At 39.2% G+C, this 22,313-nt stretch overlaps 1 long non-coding RNA gene across 1 annotated transcript in view; it reads left to right on the top strand.

The window, feature by feature from the left end:
* LOC139437307 (uncharacterized) overlaps positions 1-11,687 on the top strand; it is a 38,396-nt gene extending 26,709 nt beyond the window's left edge. Inside the window, exon 4 of the long non-coding RNA XR_011647062.1 lies at positions 6,616-11,687. This is a non-coding gene — a long non-coding RNA (uncharacterized lncRNA). The remainder of the gene's footprint in view (positions 1-6,615) is intronic.
* Positions 11,688-22,313: the final 10,626 nt, after the last annotated feature.

Below are 22,313 nucleotides of genomic sequence, written 5' to 3'. Positions count from 1 at the left end.
GTCTTTGTCCTCTCCCTACCTACTGGTATCCCTCTTCCTTCCTCTCTCCTATTGCACTGAGGCTTCCATCCCTAGGGCAACCATGCAAATCCACACTCAAGTCTCCTGCTGCTCCAGAGAGACCATAACTGATAGGCAGCCCTCACTGCTACACTCAAATGATACTCACTCTGAGACTGCCTCCCATAGGCTGCTCTCAGTCAATGATTGCATGCAAGAGGGATGCAAAGGCAGGCCCATTCCTGTGAGATGCCAGATGACTTTGGCCCTAGGATTCTCCACCAGCTTGGCCAACACTTTCCTAGCACTGTGCTGCAGGCTGAGACTGTGGATTCAACCTTTCTTCCTTCTCTCTCTATTCCACAGGGGTCAGAACTGCATTGCTGCCTGACTTCTCCCCCTACTTCCTCTGACTCTCTCCTCTGCTTCCCTCACAGGTGTTTCCCCAATAAATCTCTTGCATGTTGAATCTTGTCCTGATACAATTGCAGTCTTGAGACTGCACATGGAAATATGCTGTGGGGAGACTACCCCAACCCTGGCATGGGCGAGTACTTCCCTACTTGGGGTGGGGGAGACAGCAGCTGGAAAAGACACATTGGAGCAGGAGGAATTGGATCAGCCTAATAGATCTGCGATTCTTAGGCACATAATTAGCACCTAGTCTTGCACAACCCCAAGGCCAAGTCGATGTTCTGCTCCTACACATATTCTGATGTGCATTTCATACTTTTTGTTTTGCTTTAACTTCATTTCCACCTTTAAGGCTACTTCTGAGATTCACTTTTTTCTGTCTTTACTTGGAAATAAGGAGTGGAGAGAAAAGATTTACAGTGAAATTCCCCTGAGTTTCTGCCACTCTGCTTCCCACCAACACTCTCCATGAACCAAGGCCAGACTGAGACATGCACAGGTCAGGTAAATAATTTGGTACCTCTTTATACTATCATTCTTTAAATGTCTGTCCAATATTTAGTAGGAATGGGAAAAAAAAAGGATTAAAGTCCATGTCTCTCTGTTTGTTCAAAATAAAGATTTACTCTCCATGTAGTTATCACATGTGATTTTCTGAACTAGAAAGGTTTATTAGACTATTTAAATGACATTCTAATAAATCATCCCCAGTAAAGAGCACACACAGCATCACAAATTTTTCAGTTTCAAAATTTCTGCAGGCTGGACCATTCCAGGGAATGCTCAGGAGACTGGTCTCAAAGTTAGGGGAGAGGCCTGATACACACCACATAAAATACATGTACTTGCCACAAAAATATCAACAGACAGTTGGCCCAGGAGAGAGTGTTTAATTGCAGCCAAACCAATTTGTTTCATTAGTTTTGTCAGCAGTCATGTGTGGAAACCTGAGTTAACCAGCTCCCTCCTCCAGTTTTATTCCCATGGGCATTTTAGTGGCCCCTGTAGATTGGGGCCACAACCAGCTGCCCTGTGTCTCTCCCCTTAATCTGCCTCTGTGCTGTCCTCAGCCTGGGATGCAAAGGGACTCAGTGTGCATCTCCACATCATGTCTATGAAATGTCCTGCTGGAGGGCCTGGGTGCAGTCTGGCCAGGGAAAGTCTGGGGAGAGGGGATCCTGGTGGCGGTAGATGAGAGGCACTCCGATCTTTCATGCACCTGATTCATGAAGGCAAAGGAGGGCCGTGGCAGGAAGCTGCAAGGTATTTCCCAGCAACCTAGAGGTTGGGATTAGAGAAATAAGAAAGGGGGTCATGCTTCTCAACTGGGGGCATGTTAGGAGACAGTTTTTTTTTAAGATTTATTTATTTATTTCTACCCCCCTTCCCTCCATTGTTTGCTCTCTCTGTCCATTCTCTGTGTGTTCTTCTGTGTCTGCTTGTATTCTCATTAGTCAACTCCGGGAACCAATCCTGGGGCCTTCTGGAGTGGGAGAGAGGAGATCATTCTCTTGTGCCACCTCAGCTTCCTGGTCTGCTACATTTCTGATTATCTCTCCTCTGTGTCTCTTTTTGTTGGGTCATCTTGCTGCGCCAGCTCTCCACATGGGCTAGCACTCCTGCATGGGGCTGCACTCCACATGGGCTGGCACTCTGTATGGGCCAGCTTGCCTTCACCAGGTGGCCCTGGGCATCGAACTCTAGACCTCCTGTATGGTAGATGGGAGCCCAATTGCTCGAGCCACATCTGCTTCCCATGGAGACATTTTTGATTGTCACAGCCTGGGGGCAGTTACTGTTGGCATCTAGTGAGCATAGGCCGGGGATGCTACCAACCATCCTACCATGCATGAGACAGCCCCCCACAACAGGGTATTCTCAGATACAAGATATCAATAGCCCAAGGTTGAGAAACCCTGTCTGAGCCTAACTTAAATCCAGTTCTGGGATAGGATAGCTGACTGGTGGTTTCTTTCCTTCCTAGGATTAAAACTTCCTTTCCAGGCCCATATCACGGTCTGCCCCACCCTGGTGTGTATTCTTCTCTTCTGAGCCCTGCAGCTCCTAGGTCTGTTTCACATATTCGAACCACACCAATGGAGGAGACCAGAATCTGGGAGGGGGTGGAAAGCAGCAAAGGTGAATCAAGGGCCCTCCCCATCTTTTCTGGCTAGATCTCTGACTTGTATATGGAGGCATCAAGCAAGGGAAATCCTGGTAGACTGAAGAAGAGGGCTGGGCTCAAGAACTAGTTGGATACAGATTAGTGCAGAGGAAGGAAGGCTTTTCTAGGTCGTATGTGCCTTATCAACAATTGCTTGGAAGTGGGCATGTATGTAGTATGCCTATATCCCATTTATTTAACTATTGCTTCTTATGAGATTAGAGACCTCTTACCCTACAGTCTGATTATCTATTAACTGCATAACAAACCATCCATATATTAAGTGGTTTAAAGCAATTTATGAGTATCGCTCACAGTTATTGACTTGGCTGGGCCCATCTGAGTGGTGCCCTCTTGGACTTCCCACATAATGGTGATACTCAGAGAGTGGCTGAAGCTGCAGCTATCTGAAGGCTCAACTGGCCTGAATGTCCAAAATGGTCCACCCACATGGCTTGCAGTTGTTCTTGGCTGTTGGCTTCATGCTTAGTGGCCTCTCCATGTGGCTCAGATCTCTTACCTCATGGCCACTGGATTCTAAGAGAAAGTCTCAAGAGCAAGATGCAAAGCTTCTTGTGACCTAGCCTCAGAAATCCCAGATTTCTGATGGTTAAGATAAGTCACTGAGGCCAGCCTATATCCAAAGAGAGGGATATTAATCTTATTCCCTTGATGTAGAAGCAGCATGTTCATATAGGGAGGGGAAGGACTAATGATCATCATCTTGGGCTATCTATACTTCTTACTTCTTGATGCCCTAACCCCCTAACCCTTTCCCAACTCTATCAGCCTGAGAAGGAGGGACTAACATAATGTTAATCAAATATGTGACTTAGTTAAAAATATCAAATAGGTGAGAATCAGTATGGTGCAGTGGAGGCAGGGAGACCTGGATTTGATTCTGGACTTTGCCACTTACCAGCTATGGATTTTGCATGTATTTTGTTGAAGTGTCTGCCCCATTCCCAATTCCCCTCTTCCTTTGCATAGTTAATTCCATTTACCCTTTGAGTCTTAGCCCAAATGCCGCTCCTTTAGGAAAATCTTCAAGAATCATTAACTTAAGTATCATATTATTCCCTTACATTTTCCTTCTTATCCTATACCACAATTTACATAATTCTTTGATCAGCCTGTGTCCCCTATTAAGAGGCAGGAGAGAAGGCACACATGTGAATTTTTGCTGACCTTTATATCCCCAACATCCAGTATGGTGCCCAACTATCTTGTAGGCCCTCAATAAATAAATTTTGAATCAATAAGTGTATTCCCAAATCCCAAATTTTCTTGCAGAAGGTCAGAAAATGGGTTGTTTCTTTTGAGGTCATTCAAAGAAAACAGAAGCTGTGATGAGGGCTTGACTCATCAGATTTCATTCCACTGAAATTGCCCCCTGCATCTTCAATTCTTTTTGAACATTTGTAGAAATCCTATGTCCAAACAAAGCTCTGCAAAGAAAATTTACCACCCTCATCCCCCAACCATCCCCTCCACATGAGTGGCATGCAGTGGAGCAGAAAAACAATCAGAAATGCATTTGATGAAGGAGAAAGCATCAAAATGTGAGTCCCTGGACAAAGCATCTTGGAGAAGGCAGCCCAACAGCTGCTTGCATTAAAAATGATTACTTTATATTTACAGCAGACAGGCAACAATAAGCAGTTTATAGCCTATAATCTAACACAAATGACTTAGGAAAATATTCTTAATAAATAGTTCAGCTGAGTGTCCCAGGGTGTTAGGGAGCCCAGCAGGCAACACTCAGAATTGGCCTAGTTGATCTGACAAAAACTCACTAATAGGGTGGGTGCTAAACAATTTTTTCTGTACAATTTTATATTCTCTCACTTGGGGAGACTTTGCAAAATCCATGCCAAACTCCAAGGGTACAAACCCCACAAGATAGCACAGCCCCCAGCCTCCCCACTGACTTCTTAGAAACAAAGCCCCCAGCCTTGGGCCACACCAAGTGTGGGGAAAATGAAGCATGACCTTGCAAAATATCAGTTCTTGGCTTCTCCTCCCCCCTGCCCCCAATTGTGGGGATGTTATCATGGCAGAAGAAAAATATCATTTTCCACACTCCATTCTGGAAAACGATATCCATCTGTGGGAATGCTGAGCAGGCATGGTTGCTGTGGCCAGGCGTGGGATCAGAATGACAGCCTGGGTGGGAGTTTGGGTTCTGCAAGGAGTCAGCTGGAAGAAAGAAAATGAGTTTGGGGAGAATTCTTCTTCTCTGTGTATTGTTCGTGTGGAAGAGAAAACCTGAATAACCCAAACAGCCAGAGGCCAAAATTAAAGAAGCAAGTTGGAGCTTGGTGCTGCCCTATCCAGCCGGGTGGTACGGTTCTTTCGGGCATTCTCTCCAACTACCTGACCTTCTTGTTGGCACAGGGGTTCCCATTTGTGCCAGCAACAGCTCTTTCCATTCCCAACCATGGACCACATGCAGTCCCGTGTGTTGTTACTTTCACCATCCCCTCACCCGGGTGAAGTCAGTCTGTCCTATGCTCCCAGCTCTTTCTCTTTAATAACTAAGAATTTAAGACCCTGAATCAAAGGATCAGGGGCTGGTATTCCATCTGTCACAGTGGTGTTCTCTTTGAGGAGTGATTTAACTTCTCAGGGAGCCTCCGTTTCCTTAACTGTAAACTGTGGATAATCATAATAATGAGTCCTACCTCACAGAGTCATTGCAAAGACTGAGTGTGAATGCATATAGTGCATTACTGCTATTTGTGCAGTGCCTGGCCCAGAGTGAAAATTCAGTCAACGTTAGCTCTTCTCCTCCTTCTCTCCCCTTCCTCTTTTTACTTGTTATTTTCAGGGTAATCCCATCTTTGGCCTACAAATATCTACAGAGCCTATAGGAAAGTAGATGCTTTCTACTAAAAAGGATCATCTAGGGATCATATGTGCAGGGGAGACATAGAGATCTGGAAACATGGGCCTGGCCTTGAGAAGCATGCAGACCAGTTGGTCATAAAGGTGTGAAATACAGGAACCAACACCATAAGGCAGCAAGCTTGAAGCTCCCAACAAAGTGGTACAAATGCTTTGAGCATAGAAGAATGAATGAGCCCCTTGAGCTTGGGAATCTTATTAGATTAAGGTCTTAGAGAAATGAAATTAAGGTCTTAGAGAAATGAAGAGGAAGGGAACAAGAGTTTTGGGTTGGATAGTGGCATCAATAAAGATTTTGAGGGAAAAAAAGTTTATTTAAATATATATCACACAGTTCAAAGGACAAGAACTAGACCATAGGACTGAGTGCCTAGTACCTGTTTAGTTCTCAGTGTGATGACGTCAGGTGAAGTGGCTCCAGGTCAGGTGAAGTGGCTCCAGGAGGTGGAGGGTAGCCAGCGTACCTTGGATTCTGCTGGCAGTCAGGAGTCCCAGAGACACAAGGCCGTGGGAAAACCAATCCAGGCCCCAGTGCAGGGTCTTCGTGGGTACCAGAGGATCATGGAAATGCCACTTGCTCTTACAGCCTTCAGGTTGCACTGCAGCAAGATGAGAAAAGCATGAACAATAAATATTATCGGACTCCAGAAACCACAACCAAGTTAGGGTTTTTCTATGACTCCAAGCGCAGTTCCCAATCTACAAACTGGGAGAAAGACTTATAATGCACATAGCTGACAAAGGACTACATCCAGAATATAAAACTGCCTCAAAATTCATTAAAGAAAAGACCAAAACATAACAGAAAAATGGGTAATTCATAAAAGAAACCTGAAAAGCCAATAACCGTGAAAAAAAACCACACACCTAAAAACCTCAATCCACAGAACCTTGTAATGCTAATTAAAACTGTAATGAGATAATATTTTATACCTATCATATGGGAAAAAGTAAAAGGCCTGATGAAACCAAGTTTTGGCTTGGATATTGAAAAGCCAACATCACAAAAGCTCTTATGACTACAAATTGGTACAATTGCTTAAGGTAGTATTTTGTCAATTCTTAATAAAGTTAAAGGTGTCCATATCCTATGACTCATTAATTTCTTTTTTTTTCTTCTTTTTTTGTAGAGGAACTTTACGATGAGCCTGACTTCACATACAATGTTAGACAGAACGGCAATTACATTTAAAATCATTTCCTTTAAAAGTTTGTTGTATTATGGATATGCACTATCCCAACTTGTAGAAGGAACATAAGAGACATTACCACCCATCTTTGGACAGACCCTGTGACACCATTACTGAAACTGGTACCCAGATCAGTGTGTACCACCTGCTCTCTTGCCTAAGGGAAGAGAGGGAGTAGTGAAGCAGGCATCACTGATACAGTAATTACTGGAACATTCTTCATATTTTATTTGGTGATCACCTAATGATTGCTACCCTTCTGTTCTATTTGGACAGCTGCCACAAGAAGTATTGGCATCAAACCCATTGATGATGGTAGTATGAGCCTCTTAATAAAGCACAGCACCTCAGACTCAGAGGTGGTGTCCAACGTTGGTCTATCATTGATCTCAGATAATGTGATCATCTTCCCTTAAAATACAATTTTCTTGATACCACATTTTGTGATAGGATAAGAAAACTCATAGTTAAACAACAGCACCCTTGTTGCAGAACAGTTATTTCTCAGATACATGTCACCAGTTCTAACTTCTGTGTCATTAACAAATGGCTTTCCTTTCATTCTGGCTACCAACCAATCCTCAGTACACACTGAAGTCACTGCAGTTTCAAGCCCAGATCCAGATTTCCAAACCCACCAAGGAAGGAGGAGGAAGAGACCTCCTGAGACCACCAAGGCCTTCATCATGCTCGACTCAAAGACATACTACTCAGGGGAAACAGGAAGTGGCCTCATTAATTTCATTTTAAATTTCTTCCTTCCAATAGAGTATCTGGCTGGCAAGGTAATTAAATACATAGACTACATGAGCTTCCACAATTCATACAAAGAATATTCATGTAGCAGTAATTGTAATAGTAAAGAGTTGAAAGCAACCTAAATTTCCATTAATAGAAGAATGGAACAAAGTTGAGGCTTTTTTTTTTTTACAAGGGAATACTTTACAGTAATTAAAATGAATGATCTGGATATGCACTTACCAGCATATTTAAATCTGGTAAATGTGTCCTAAATGTGTTTACTGAGAAAAAAAAAAAAAAAACAAGTCTCAGAAAATAAATATATGATGCCATGCAATAGTACTATGTACTATTTATGGACTCATACATTTATAGTAAGACTATAAATACATAGATGGTAAGGACGTAGGCCATCTTCAGAGCACCTATTACTTTTGGAGAAGAAAGTTGGGAAATAAGATTGGAAAGGGCACAATAGAAACTTTAATGGAATGTACAATGTCTCAGTGATGAAATTTCTAACATGAGAAATAAAATCCCAAGTTAATTCTTGGATATAGAAATTTCCAACTGAGACACTGTTTAAGAAAAGAAGTCCTGGAATAGTCCTGGAATTCCCTCAGAATAATTTCTAACATGAGAAATAAAATCCCAAGTTAATTCTTGGATATAGAAATTTCCAACTGAGACACTGTTTAAGAAAAGAAGTCCTGGAATAGTCCTGGAATTCCCTCAGAATAATTGGCAAAAACACTTTCACAAATGGAAGTACATGTGACTGACTTCTACATCCACACAACATAAATCCCTACCATCGATTAGCTCAGTTCACCACCCAGAATTACAAAATGCATGAGGAAATTGTTCTTCATGAAGGGGGTCAACAGACACCACTAATTGGAGGATTGACCCTCCAAACACCTGATATTATAGAACATTCCTAAAGAAATTATTTTATTATGAAGTAGTTCCCATCTCCATTGTAGGGGTCCCTTACAGCATCTGCCTGTGGCATTTCAGAATTGCTGTAAACCGGTGACTGCTTTATCTGCCTTCTTCCTTTTTCAGAAGAGATGTGTACACTGAAATTCTCCTGTTGCTGTCCTACAACCATATCTTGTGTTAGAAGGGGAGCTACCTTGTCTTCTGGGTTTATAGGTCTCAAGACAAAACACATTTTTTTCTTTTTAGTAAATATACTTTCCAGATTTAAATATGCTGGCAAATGTATATTCATTTCTAGATCTTTTGGAGAAACTCGCCTTTGAGCTGGATGAAATGACTAGATGAGTCTTTGGGTTGCTTCTCTTGGGTGAGGTAGGGACTATGTTCCACAACTGGGAAGAATGGGGCAAAAGAATATTTAGTGACCAGAAGAGGAGGAACCTTTACTACTCACTAAATATCCATATGCTTCCCCACATTTCCCAGGCCACTTCCAGTTAGCCAGGACCATGGGACTATTTATGGGAAATGAGCTGGAAGCGGAAGTGACCGGAGTCACTTCTGGGCTAAAGTTTAAAAGAACAGGCCCAAGATCTCCTGCTTTCCCTTCTCTTTCTGCAGTGACAGTGGCAGCTGCATCTTGAGGTGGTTTAGCCACTAGATAGAAACAACTGGATTGCTGAGCCATTGCTTAGAAGGGAGCTGCAGACATTGCTTGAGAGAAAAATAAATGTTCATGTGTTAGGCCAAAATTGATTTGCATGGGTCTCTCCCTCACTCCCCTGTGTGCGCACACACACACACACACACAATGCCCATTGAAGATAAGCTCACGTACAAAAAATTAAAACCACATGAGGAGGCAATCCACTATAGTAGACACAACAAACTAGAGAATTAAAGCCCCAAGAACCTAAGGATATTGACCTCAAGTATAGTGTTGATTAGGCGTTGTAAGAACAGCCTCACTGCGTTCTTGCTTTTAGGGAGAAATCATTAATCTTTTTGCAATAATACAACAACGAATACCTCTACTTTGGAAAACCATTATGCAGTAAAATAGAGCTAACTATATGTATATTCTGCATGGTAGGTAGAATAATGGCTCCCCTCAAAATGTGTACTCCCTAGTCCCCAGAATCTATGACTATGTTAGGTTACACAAGGGTCCTTAAAAGTGGAAGAGGGACTTGGAAGAGGGATTTAGAGAATGGAGGCATGAGAAGGACTTGGCCTGATGTTGCTGGAGGAAGGGGCTATGAGCCCGGGGCAAGCAGGTGGCCTCCAGAAGCTGGAAGAGGCAAGGACAGTGATTATCCTTTAGAGCCTCCAGAAAGGAATGTACCCTGCTGAAATCTTGATCTTAATCTAGTGAGATTTGTACCAGACTTCTGATCTACAGAACTATAAAATAAATTTGTGTTGTTTTAACCTACTAAGTTTATAGTAATTTGTCACAGCAGCAATTGAAAACCAACCCACCCTGTGATTCAGCAGTTCCACTCCTAGATATATACCCAACAGAAATGCAGAGACATGTACATCAAAACTTATGTACGGGGAAGTGAATTTGGCTCAACTAATAGAGCATCCGCCTACTACATAGGAGGTCCAGTGTTCAAACCCAGGGCCTCCTGACCTGTGTGGCGAGCTGACCCATGCGCAGTGCTAATGCGCGCAAGGAATGCCCTGCCATTCAGAGGTGTCCCCCAAGTAGGAAAGCTCCACGCGCAAGGAGTGCACCCCACAAGGAGAACCGCCCCACGCGAAGAAAGTTCAGCCTGCCCAGGAATGGCGCTACACACACGGAGAGCTGATGCAACAAGATGACACAACAAAAAGAGACACAGATTCCCGGTGCTGCTGACAATAATGCAAGCAGACAAAGAAGAACACACAGTGAATGGATACAAAGAGCAGACAATGGTGGGGGGGATGGAGAAAGAAATAAAAAGTAAATCTCTAAAAAAAAAAAACTCTTATGTACAAGGATGTTCGTATAGCATTATTTATAATTGCCTCAAATGAGAAACCACCCAAATTTCCATTAAAAAATTAACTAACCCAACAATGTGGATGGCTCTGAGAAACATAATGTTGAATAAAAGAAGGCAGACACAAAAGAGTTCAGACTGATAATTCCATTTATATCAAGTTCAAAAAAAAGTAAAACTAATCTATGGTGTTAAATCAGGACTGTGGTTATCTTGGCAGGGGGTCTGGTGACTGAGCCAGGGAAAAGGGGATTTGGGGTGTGCCGGCAATATTCAATTTCTTGATCCGGGTGCTGTTTTCACAGTGTGTTTGGTTTGTGAAAATTATTTGAGCTGACATTTATGATTTATACATATTTGAGTATGTATACTATGCTTCAATATTTTTTTTTCTTTAAAAAAGGCAATGGATTGGTTAAAAAACAGATCAGACACAGTTGGGGTGAGAATTGAAAACTGAGAAAGAGATCTGAAGAAATTCTCCAGAATGCAACTGGATGATAAAATTTGAAAAATGTAAAACAGAATTTAAGGAGGAGAAGGATCAACTTTATCTATAGTAGATGCTCCATAAAGAGAGAATGAGAGAATGGGAGAAGAAAACTTTCAAAGAAATAATGCTGAAACTCTTCCAGGCTTAATAAGACATATGATTCCTCAGATTTAGAAAGCAGGATCAATAAAAATGAAAATAAACATATACCTTGACATATTGTCAAGGTATCAAGAACAATAGAGAGGGAAGGCTGTAGGATAATAATTTCAAAGTGCTAAGGAAGAAACGTAAGAGTCAACTTGGAATTTTCTTTAAAAATTCAGGTGTATCAAGAAATAGTTTCCATATGGTAAAATTCTCCTTTCATTGTGCTATTCTAAGTAATTTGACAAATGCATGATGGCCATGCAACCTCTTCTACAGTAAATATATAAAATAGTTCCATCACATGCAAAAAATTCCCTCATGCTCCCTTGTGGTCAACCCCTTTCCCCACTCCAATCCATGGTAACCACTGATCTGTTTTCTGTCCCTATAATTTTCATTTTCCAGATTTCCATATCAATGGAATCATATACAATGTAGCTTTTTCAGACAGGCTTATTTCACTTAATATAATGCATCTGAGATTCATCTATGCTGTTGTGTTTATCTGTAGTTCATTTTTTCTATTGAATAGTACTCTACTGCATAAATATAACACTTAATTTACCTAGTCACCAGTTGAAATGCAATTGATTACTTCCAATGTTTGGCAATTATGAGTAAAGTTGCTATGTGCAATTATGTTTGGCAATTACGAGTAAAGTTGCTATATGCTATCTACTATATAAATATCTGCATACAGGTTTTTGTGTGAACATGTTTTCATTTCTTTTAGATAAATACCTAGGAATAGGATTTCTGAATAGGATTTCTGAGTGATAGAGTTAAGTGTATATCTAACTTCATTAGGAAACTGTTTTCTAAAGTGGCTATAACCATTTTGCAGTCCTACCAGCATTATATGAGAGAGTTCTAGGTACTCCACGTTCTCAATAGCACTTCTTATTATCAGTCTTTTCCCCAGTCTCATATGTGTGTAGTGATATTTCACTAAAGTGGTACTTTGCATCCTTTTATGTGCTCCTCTGCCATTGATATGCATCTTTGGTTAAGTGTCTGTTCAAATCTTCACCTATTTTAGATGAGCAAGCTAATTTGTTTTCTCATTTGACTGTTTTAACTGTATTTTAAAGAACAGAAGTTCTAATTTAACTGAAGCCCAACTTATCCATTTTTAAAATGTATCACACTATTGGTGTCACATCTAACAAATCTTTGCCTAATCTAAGGTCACAAAGAATTTTTTTTCCAATGTTTTCTTTCAGGAATGTTATGGTTTTAAGCTGCAGACTTACATCTATATCCATTTTGAGTTAATTGCTGTATACAGTGTAAGGTATGGATGGAGAATTTTTGTTTTATATATATATTTTTATATGGATTCTCAAGTGTTCCACAAAAATTTTTTGTAAAGACTATCTTTCATTATTGAATTGAATTTACAATTTTGTCAAAGTCAGTTGACCATCTATCTGTGGATCTCTGTTCTATTCCATTGATCTATATGTGTATTTTTTCACCAATACCATACTGTGTTAATTACTGTACAAGTCTCAAAATCAGATAGTGTAAGTTCTCCAACTTTGTTCTTTTTTTCTGACTGTTTTAACTATCTAGTTCCTTTGCCTTTACAAGTTTATCAATTTATACCAGAATTTTTATTGATATTATATTGATTTATATGACTTTCAATAAAGAATAAACATGAAAAATAAGTACCTTGTATTAATAAAACATGTTGAAGGACAATGCTGCAGAAAAAAAAGAAAAGGTAGAGCAGGATAAGGAGTCCTAAGAATCCTGGGAGGAGATAGAGATGGCTACAGTAAGTGAAGTTGTCCCTGTAGGCTGCATTGAATGGTCAGATCTGAGAAAAGACATGAAAGAGGTGAGAGGGTAAGCAAATAGACATCTAGGGGAAGCTAGTTCCAAAGGTTGAAGGAAAATCTGGTGAAAAGCAAGGCAAGAGGGTGCCTGGCATATTCAATGCACATCAAGGGGGAGAGGGCTTGATCATGTTGGGTTTAAGATGTGGTAAGAACTTTGGCTTTGAGTCAGTTGGGGATCATTGGAGGGTTTTGAGCAAAGGAGAGATAAAGACTCTCTTGGCTATTGTGATAAGTGTATAGGCAGCAAGGACAGAATCAGACTAATTGGGAAGACTATTGCAATAATCAAGACAAAACATGATCAGGGCTTGGAACAGGTTGCAAGATGAGGAATGGCCAGAATTTGAATATTTTATAAAAATGGACCTGAGAACATTTCCTGACACATTAGATACAGTGATGAGAAAAAGGAAGGCGTCAAGGATGACTCCAAAGTTTTGGTGCTGAGCTCCTGGAAGGATGGAATTGCCATTTGCTGAGATGGGAAAGGCTCCAAACAGGGACTGTTTTAGGGAAAAGCTAAGAGTTCAATTTTGAATTTGCTAAGTTTGAGATTTCTAGAAGTCATCCAAGTGAAAATGTTAAATACAAATCTGGAGCCTTGGGACAGAGGTCTGGATAAAGATTAAATTTGAGAGTCATCAGTAATCAGTATAGATAGATTATGCTTAAAGCCTTTGGACCAGAAAATTTCACTGAGGAATTTAATAAAGATAAGAAAAAGAAGTCCAAGGACTAAGCCCTGAGCACTTGAATATGAAGAAGATGGGGAGAAGAACCAGCATCAGTCACTGAAACCAAGTATTCATTTTAAGTAACAGGAAAACCAGCTGAAGGTGGTGAAAGGAGTGAATTAAAAATGAGAGATCAACTTCATCACACAGGTCAAATAAGACAAGGACTTAGAACGGAATTGACCATTGACTTAGAAATAAATTGGCCATTCACTTGGAATTAGACCATTTCAATTGCCTTAGAATTGAATTGAATTGACAACATGAAAGAATTTGTGACCTTGATGAGTGATGGAGGATGTGGAGCCCACACAGAAAACTTTTTTTCAAAGGGGAGTAAAGATGATAAGGGAGGAGAAAATGGTGTCAAGAAGAGTTTTCTTATTTTTAACAGAGGAAAAACAGCATGTTTGTATGCTGAAGGGAAAGACCAAGGAGAGAAATCTAATGGCATAGGAGAGAGAGGGGAGTCTCACTGGAACACTAATAGAAAAGAGGAAATGGGAGCTGATACAGAGGTAAGGGGCTTAGCTTTGTGATGGGAGCATGGATAGCTGAACCACAGGCAAGAAGGCAGGATCTGTGGATGGGAATAAGAGTCAGTGGCTAGATGTGGTGGTGGGAGTATTTAGAAGTAGAAGTTCTCTTGTGATAACTCCAGTTTTCTCAGTGATTTAGGTACCAAGTTCATCAAGAGAGGGAGGGAGAGAAAGAGGAAATTTGGAGGGTTTGAGGAGAAAGATAAAGTGATAGTCACATATTTTATTTTTGCCTCAGTTGTATTAGAGCAACAGTTCTTAACCAGGGGTCTGTGAGCTTGAATTGAAATTTAAAAAAACAAAAAACAAAACATTATTCTTGTGGGGATATATTGGTGCAGGTGTGTGATATATGTATTAAATAATATACATTATAGTGTGGACTTAGTAAGGGATCCATGGTTTTCATCTGACTGGCAAAGGAATCCATGGAACAAAAAAGGTTAAGAACCCTGAATTAGAAGAATTAATAAGTTGCGCAGATTTTGGAAGGGCTGGTAACAGTGTTTCACAAACTAATATCCAAAAATTTTAAATTTTCATCCTCAAATTGAATGTATGTATCTGCTTCTCTCTCAAAACAATATTGACAAAGAACAAGGTTAGAGAACTCATACTTCTCAATTTCAAATTGCATTAAAAAAACAACAGTAATTAAAACCGTGGTACTGGTACAAGATAGACAAAGAGATCAGTGGAACCAAATTCAAATTCTAGAAATAGACTGACACATCTATGGTCAACTGATTTTTGATAAGGGTGCTACATACATGCAGTAGGGAAAGAACAGTCCCATCAACAAACAATGTTGGGAAAACTGGATATCTAAATGTTAAAGAATAAAATTAGACCCCAGCCTCACATCATGTACAAAAATCAACTCAAAATGAATGAAGATCTAAATATCAGAGGAAAAACTATAAAATTCTTACAAATAACATAGGGGCAAATCTTCATGACCTGGGATTCAGCAATGGATTCTTATATATGATTCCAAAAGCACAAGCAACAAAAGCAACAATTGATAATTTTGATCACATCAAAGGAAATTCTCAAGAGAGTGAATAGGCAACCTATAGAATGGGAAAAAATAGTTTCAAACCACATATCAGATAAGGGTTTAATATCTAGACTATATAAAGAACTTCTGCAATGCAATAACAAAAAGACAAGCATCTCATTTAAAAACTGGGCAAAGGACTTGAATAGATATTTCTTTAAAGGAGATATACAAATGGCCAATAAACACACAAAAAGATGTTCAAAATCATTAGCCATTAGGGAAATGCAAATTAAAATCTTAAGATACCATTTCACAACCACAAGAATAGCTATTATTTTAAAAAAATAGAAAATAATGAGTATTGGGAGGATGCAGAGAAATAGGAACTCTCATACATTGTTGGTGCAAATATAAAATGGTACACCCACTGTGGAAAGTAACATGGCAGTTCCTCAAAAAGTTAAATATATTATTACCCTTTGACCCAGCAATCCCACCTTTAGGTATATACCCAAAGAGAGTGAAAACAGGATCACAGATACTTACTTGTACACCAGTATTTATAGCAGCATTATTTACAGTAGGCAAAAGTTGGAAACAACCCAAGGGCCCATCAATTAATGAATGGATAAGCAAAATGTGGTACACACACACAATAGAGTATTATTCAGCCACTGGAAAAAATGAAGCTATGAGATATGCTGCAACATGCAAGAAACTTGGAAATATTATACTCAGTGGAAAAAGGTAAGACAAATAAGAACAAAAATTGTATGATATCCCTTGTTAGAGATGACTAGAAATAACAAAATCACAGAGATAGAAGGCAGATTAGAGGTTACGGGGGAAGGAGGAGATGAGGGTAAGGGGTAATGGATGTGTTTGTAAAAATACAATAAAAACCTCTCATAATAGTTTCTTTTAGGGGGAAAAAATACAAGCTCCCCAGGTGATTCTAGTTGTAGCCAAGGTTGAGAACTCTGCTTTATATTTTCTCTTTCTCAGGTACAGTTGAATTCTTGCCCACATTTTCTCTTTACAGATATAGAACTAGACACATAAATCCTGGTTCCTGGAGGTGCTACCACAATGGTCTGGGGCTGATGGATCTGAAGAGCAGCTGTGGAGAAGGTCTCTCAGAAGAGATATTTCAAAGCAGACTTCATCACTAGATGACACCTCTCCAACTAGTCTGCCACCTTTGTCTATACTTTGACTTGTAGCAAAAAAGAATCCCAAAGCTAAAGAAGCTCAGTCAAAACAGAAATGGCAAATGATTCTGAACTTATCTGTCAATGGTATTCAATTGCTGGAGGCTGACTTAGCAGAGAAATGAGAATGACTGTGAAGCCACTTAGGGCCTTTATGGCAAAGACTGCTGTGATTGACTAGTGATGTCTGCCATGGTAAGGCTAGTGGGCAATGGCCATATGGGTGCATAATTGCCAACCTCTCACCCAGATTTTCCTACCAGTAGTCATCAAGGAAAAGCAGTTTTCTGGAAATTGCACCCCATAGTAATTAAAAAGGAGATGAAAAGGTTGTCAATAGCTAACTTTAGAGGAAAGTTTAAAAAATGTTTTTGGAAATCTCATTTCTTTCTCTCTTTCCAAAAGTCTGATTTGAATTAATACATAGGACCAATATGTTCTTATTGATTGGTAGGGTAAGTCTTGATCTTCCCCTTCCAGGGAAAGAGTGTGGGCATTGGAGTTAGGCCTGTGCTGGAGTCCAGATCTGCCACTCATTGGATACATGGCCTTGGGCAAAGCCATTGATCCCTCATTGTACAATGGGGGTCATACCTATGTCATAAGATAGGTATGTGGGTTAGGGTCTTGAGAACAGCTATCAATTAATAGTAATGTAATAATAATATTATTAAAAAACAAAACAGGGCAAATAGGGCTGGTTTAGAAAATCCAGATATGGATAGTGTATTAGGTTGAATCCTGTACCCCAACAACATATGCTAATCTCTTTTTCTTTTTTAGATTTATTTTATTTATTTCTCTCCCCTTCCCCCCTGTTATCTGCCCTCTGTGTCCATTCACTCCGTGTTCTGCGTCTGCTTGCCTTATCAGGAGGCACTGGGAAACTGCTTCTCTTTTTTGTTGCGTCATTTTTCTGCGTCAGCTCTCCGTGTGTGAGGCGCCACTCCTGGGCAGGCTGCGCTTTTTTTTTGTCATGCAGGGTGGCTCTTCTTGCGGGGCGCATACCTTGCACATGGGGCACCCACAGGTGGGGGCACCCCTGTGTGGCACGGCTCTCCTTGTGCACAGCAACACTAATCGTGGGCCAGCTGTACCAACGGGTCAGGAGGCCCTGGGCATCTAACCCTGGACCCTCCGTATGTTAAACGGATGCTCTATCAGTTGAGCTACATCCGCTTCCCAACACATGCTAATCTTAACCCAAGTCCCTGAAGGTGTGAATCCATTGTAAATTATACATTTTGAAGATGTTTTTAGTTATGGTGTTGCCAAATGAATCAGGGTGGGTCTTAATATATATTACTGGAGGCCTTATAAAGAGAGCCCAGAAATCACAGAGGCTAGAAAGGAGAGGACATTGCCATTTGATGGGAGCAGATACACAAGCCAGGGAACCCCAAGCATTTCTGGCAACCAGAACCAGAAAGTATAGATTCTGGCAGAAAGTAGGACTTGGTAATATTTTGATTTTGGACGACTTCTAACCTCAAACAATGAGCCAAAAACTCCTGTTGTTTTAACCAACCTATTGTGTGGTATATGTCTTAGCAGCCTGGCAAACTAAGAAGTAGGTCTAGGGAATTTTCCCCGGGTTGAAATAAATGACTGGAAATTGGAACCCATAGGATGGGATATATCAGAACATTCGGGGTTAGGGGAAAAAATTGAAAGAACAGTAGACATTTGGGTTAAGCAAAGAGAATAACAGAACATAAACATTGGCTGGGTTTGGAGGCCAAGGAGGGAATTGTTTCACTTCCAGAAGAAATGTAAGGGAAGAAAACACAAAACAGATTTGATTTCTCTGAGTGTGATTATATTGGCTATGAAAACACATTTATAAGTTACACTGTTTTGTGTCAGAACCCGTGATACCTCCTAGGCTGTGAGAAATAAATAGAAACATCTTTGAGAATTCCTCCTTCAACCCAGTCAACATACCGTTGCAAGCCAAGAAAAGAGAAAAGGACAAGAATTAGAAAAGCAAATTTTCCTTACTATGGTCTGCAGTCTGGCATGTCTGTTTGGATTCTTGACTCTCTTCTGTCTCTTTTGTTAAATGTCATACTCACTTAAAAGTTGCGCAAGCTATCAGTACATTTGGAGCACAATAGGAGATGTTGTCATAAATGTTTTTATAATTATTTTTTATGACACAAAATGGCAAATGATCAAATCTATGACTTAGGAATCAGGGCCATGACAATATTTCCATAGGGAAGGATCATTTTTAAGGAAAAAAACAACAGTGGCTACAATTTTACAGGTGAGGAAACTGAGGCTTAAGTGAGATTTTTTTAAAAAATCAGGTTAATGAAGCCTAATCTAGAGACAGTAAAAATTTCCCTTTTAAAGAGTATAGTGGTATGAATTTGACAAATGTATGTACTCATATAACCAAAACCACAATTATGATAATGAACATTTCTATCATGCCAAAAGTTTCCTTGTATTCTTTTGCAGTAAATCACCTTCCCTTAACCCTAGTACTTAGCAATCACTGATCTGATTCCTGATCTTTTTTGCCTTTTCAGATATAAGTGCAATCATAGCATATGTAAATTTTGTTCCTTCTTTTGTAAATATTGCTTTAGACATTCATCCATTATATTGCATGTTTCAGTGCTTTATTATTTTCTTAATTGCTGAGTTGTATTCCATTATATGAAAGTACCACAATTTTGGTTTTTCACCCACTCGTCAATGGCTATCTGAGCAATTTCAATATTCAGTTACTATAAATAAAGCTTTTATTAACGTCCATATGCAGGTCTTTTGTGAACACATGTTTTTATTTTTCTTGGGTAAAATACTAGGAATGGGATTGCTGCGTCATATAGTAAGAGAATGCAAAAATTTATGAGGAACTGTCAAAGACATGACTGTTTTGTATTCCCACCAAAAATGTATGAGGCTTCCAGTTGCTCCACACTCTCCCCAGTACTTTTTAGTTTTAGCCATTCTAGTGGGTATGTAGTTGTTTCTCATTGTGGCTTCAATTTGTATTTTCCTTGTGAATAATGATGGGTATCTTCTTCTGTGTGTTTATTTGCCATCCGTGTCTCTTCTTTGGGGAAGTTTCTATTCAAGTTCTTACACATTTTTATTGGGTTATTTTTTTCTTATTGAAATTTGAGAGTTCTTTGTATGTTCTGGATACATACCCATTATCAAGTAATTGTTTTACAAATATTTCCTCTCAGTTGCTCACTCATCTTTTTTCTTTTTCTTTTTTTTGCTTTTAAAAAATTAAAGTATGTCATTCATACATGAACACACATAAACAATAAGTGTATAGTAAAGATTGTGAACTTACAAAATAGACATACATAACATCACACAGGGGTCTTATACATCACCCTTCCACCAACACTTTGCATTGTTGTGAAACATTTGTTACAAACTATGCAAGAGCTTTGTCAAAATATTATTACCAACTATAGTCCTTATCTTACATTTGGTGTATTTTTCCCCCAACCCACATTATTTTTTTAAAAATATATTTTTGTTACAGATGTTGTGAACTTGCAGAACAATCATACAGATGTGTAGATTTCCCATACAACTCTACACCATGGTGGAACACTTGTTACAGATTATGAGATATATCATCAGACATTATCACCAATCATGGTCTATAGCATACATTTGGCACACATTTTCCATTATCAACACTGTATAGCTTTGGCATTGATGCAAGAATATTATAGTATTGCTGTTAACCACAGTCTATAGGGCACACAAATTGTAGTTTTCCTATGCTTCTCCATATTCCCATCACCCTGCAATAGTGATGAACATCTGCTCTAGCTCACAAAAGGACTCTCTTGCATTTTTACCCTTAACCACTATCTTCATCCACCTCTGGATTCACTGTATTATTCAGTCCCTAGATTATTATTTAGTTTTCTTTTTATTGACATTTACTTCCCCAGACTCCCATTTTTTGGCCACAATCCCATTTATAAACCAGTTGTTACTCACTATAATGTGTTACCATCAACTCCATCCATTTCCACACTTTTCGAGTCAAGTTAATTAAAACTTCTACATACATTAAGCATCAGTAGTTCTTCTCAACCCTCCTATCTTCTAATAACCTATACTCTAGGTTTTTAATTCCAAGTGTTTATTATTTATATTTAGTTTCTATTAATAAGACCATGCAATATTTGTCCTTTTGTGTCTGGCTTACTTCATTTAGTATAATGTCTTCAAGACTCATCCATGTTATCACATGTGTCTCAATTTCATTTCTTCTTACTGCAGCATAGTATTCCGTCATATGTATATACCTCTTTTTGTTTATCCACTCTTTGGTGGATGAACACTTGTGTTGTTTCCATCTTTTGGCAATTGTGAACAATGCTGCTATAAACATTGGTTTGCAGATGTCTGTTCATGTCATAGTTTTTAGTTCTTCTGGATATAACTAGTAGAGGAATTGCTGGATCATATGGCAATTCTACATTTAGCTTCCTGAGGAAATGCCAAACTCTCTTCCACAGAGGTTGCACCATTTTACACTCCCACCAACAGTGAAGGAGTGTTCCTATTTCTCCACATTCTCTCCAGCACTTATTGTTGCCTGTTTTTTTAATAATGGCCATTCTATGCGGAGTTAGATAATATCTTATTGTTATTTTAATTTGCATTTCCCTAATATCTAGTGACATGGAAGATTTTTTCATGTACTTTTTGGCCATTTGTATTTCCTCTTTGGAGAAATGTCTATTTAAATCTTTTGCTCATTTTTAATTGATTTGCTTGCTCTTTTATTGTTGAGTTATATGATCTCTTATATATAGAATGGAAATCAAACCCTTGTCAGATAAGTGGTTTCCAAATACATTCTCCCATTGACTGGGCTGCCTTCCTACCTTTTTGATGAAGTCCATTGAATCACAGAAGTGTTTAAGTTTGAGGAGGTCCCATTTATCCATGTTTTCTTTTGTTGCTCATGTTTTTGGTGTAAGGTTTAAGAATCTACCACCTACCACCAGGTTTTGAAGATGTTTCCTTGCATTTTCTTCTAGGAGCTTTGTTGTACTTCCTTTTATATTTAGGTATTTGATCCATTTTGAGTTAATTTTTTGTATAAGATGTGAGATAGGGGTCTTCTTCCTTTCTTTTGGCTATGGATATCCTGTTCTCCCAACACCATTTGTTGAATAAACTGTTCTGCCCCAACTGGGTGGGCTTGACAGGCTTGTCAAAAACCACTTGGCCATAGATGTGAGGGTCTGTTCCTGAATCATCAGTTCAGTTCCATTGGTCTATGTGTCTATCTTTATGCCAATAACATGCTGTTTTTACCACTGTAGCTAGGTAGTATGATTTAAAGTCTGGAACTGAGAGTCCTCCAACTCCACTTTTCCTTTTTAAGGTGTTTCTGGCTATATGGGGCCCCTTACACTTCCAAATAAATTTGATAATTGTGTCTTCCATTTGCTTAAAAAATGCTGGTGGAATTTTTATTGGTATTGCATTGAATCTGTGTATCAATTTGGACAGAACTGACATCTTAATGGTATTTAGTCTTACAATCCAGGGGCATGGAATGTTCTTCCAATTATTTAAATCTTTTTAAAAATTATTTCTTTTAACAATGCATTGTAGGTTTCTGAAAACAAGTGCTTTGCATCCTTGGTTAAGTTTATTCCTAAATATCTGATTCTTTTAGTTGCTATTGTAAATGGAATTTTTTTTCTGATTTCCTCCTCAGATTGTGCATTATTAGTGTATAGAAACACCACTGATTTTTGGATATTGATCTTGTATCCTGACACTCTACTGAAATCATTTATTAGCTCTAGTAGCTTTTGTAGATGTTTGGGGACTTTCTAGATATACAATCATATCATCTGTGAATAGTGAAAGTTTTAATTCTTCCTTTCCAATTTGGATGCCTTTTATTTTATTTTTCTTGCCTGATTGCTCTAGCTAGAATGTCTAGCACTATATTGAACAACAGTGGT

The sequence above is a fragment of the Dasypus novemcinctus genome, chromosome 2 (genome assembly GCF_030445035.2).
Source record: "Dasypus novemcinctus isolate mDasNov1 chromosome 2, mDasNov1.1.hap2, whole genome shotgun sequence".
NCBI lineage: Eukaryota > Metazoa > Chordata > Mammalia > Cingulata > Dasypodidae > Dasypus > Dasypus novemcinctus.
Note: the sequence above shows the minus strand (reverse complement) of the source record. Positions and strands in the feature narration are given on the sequence as shown.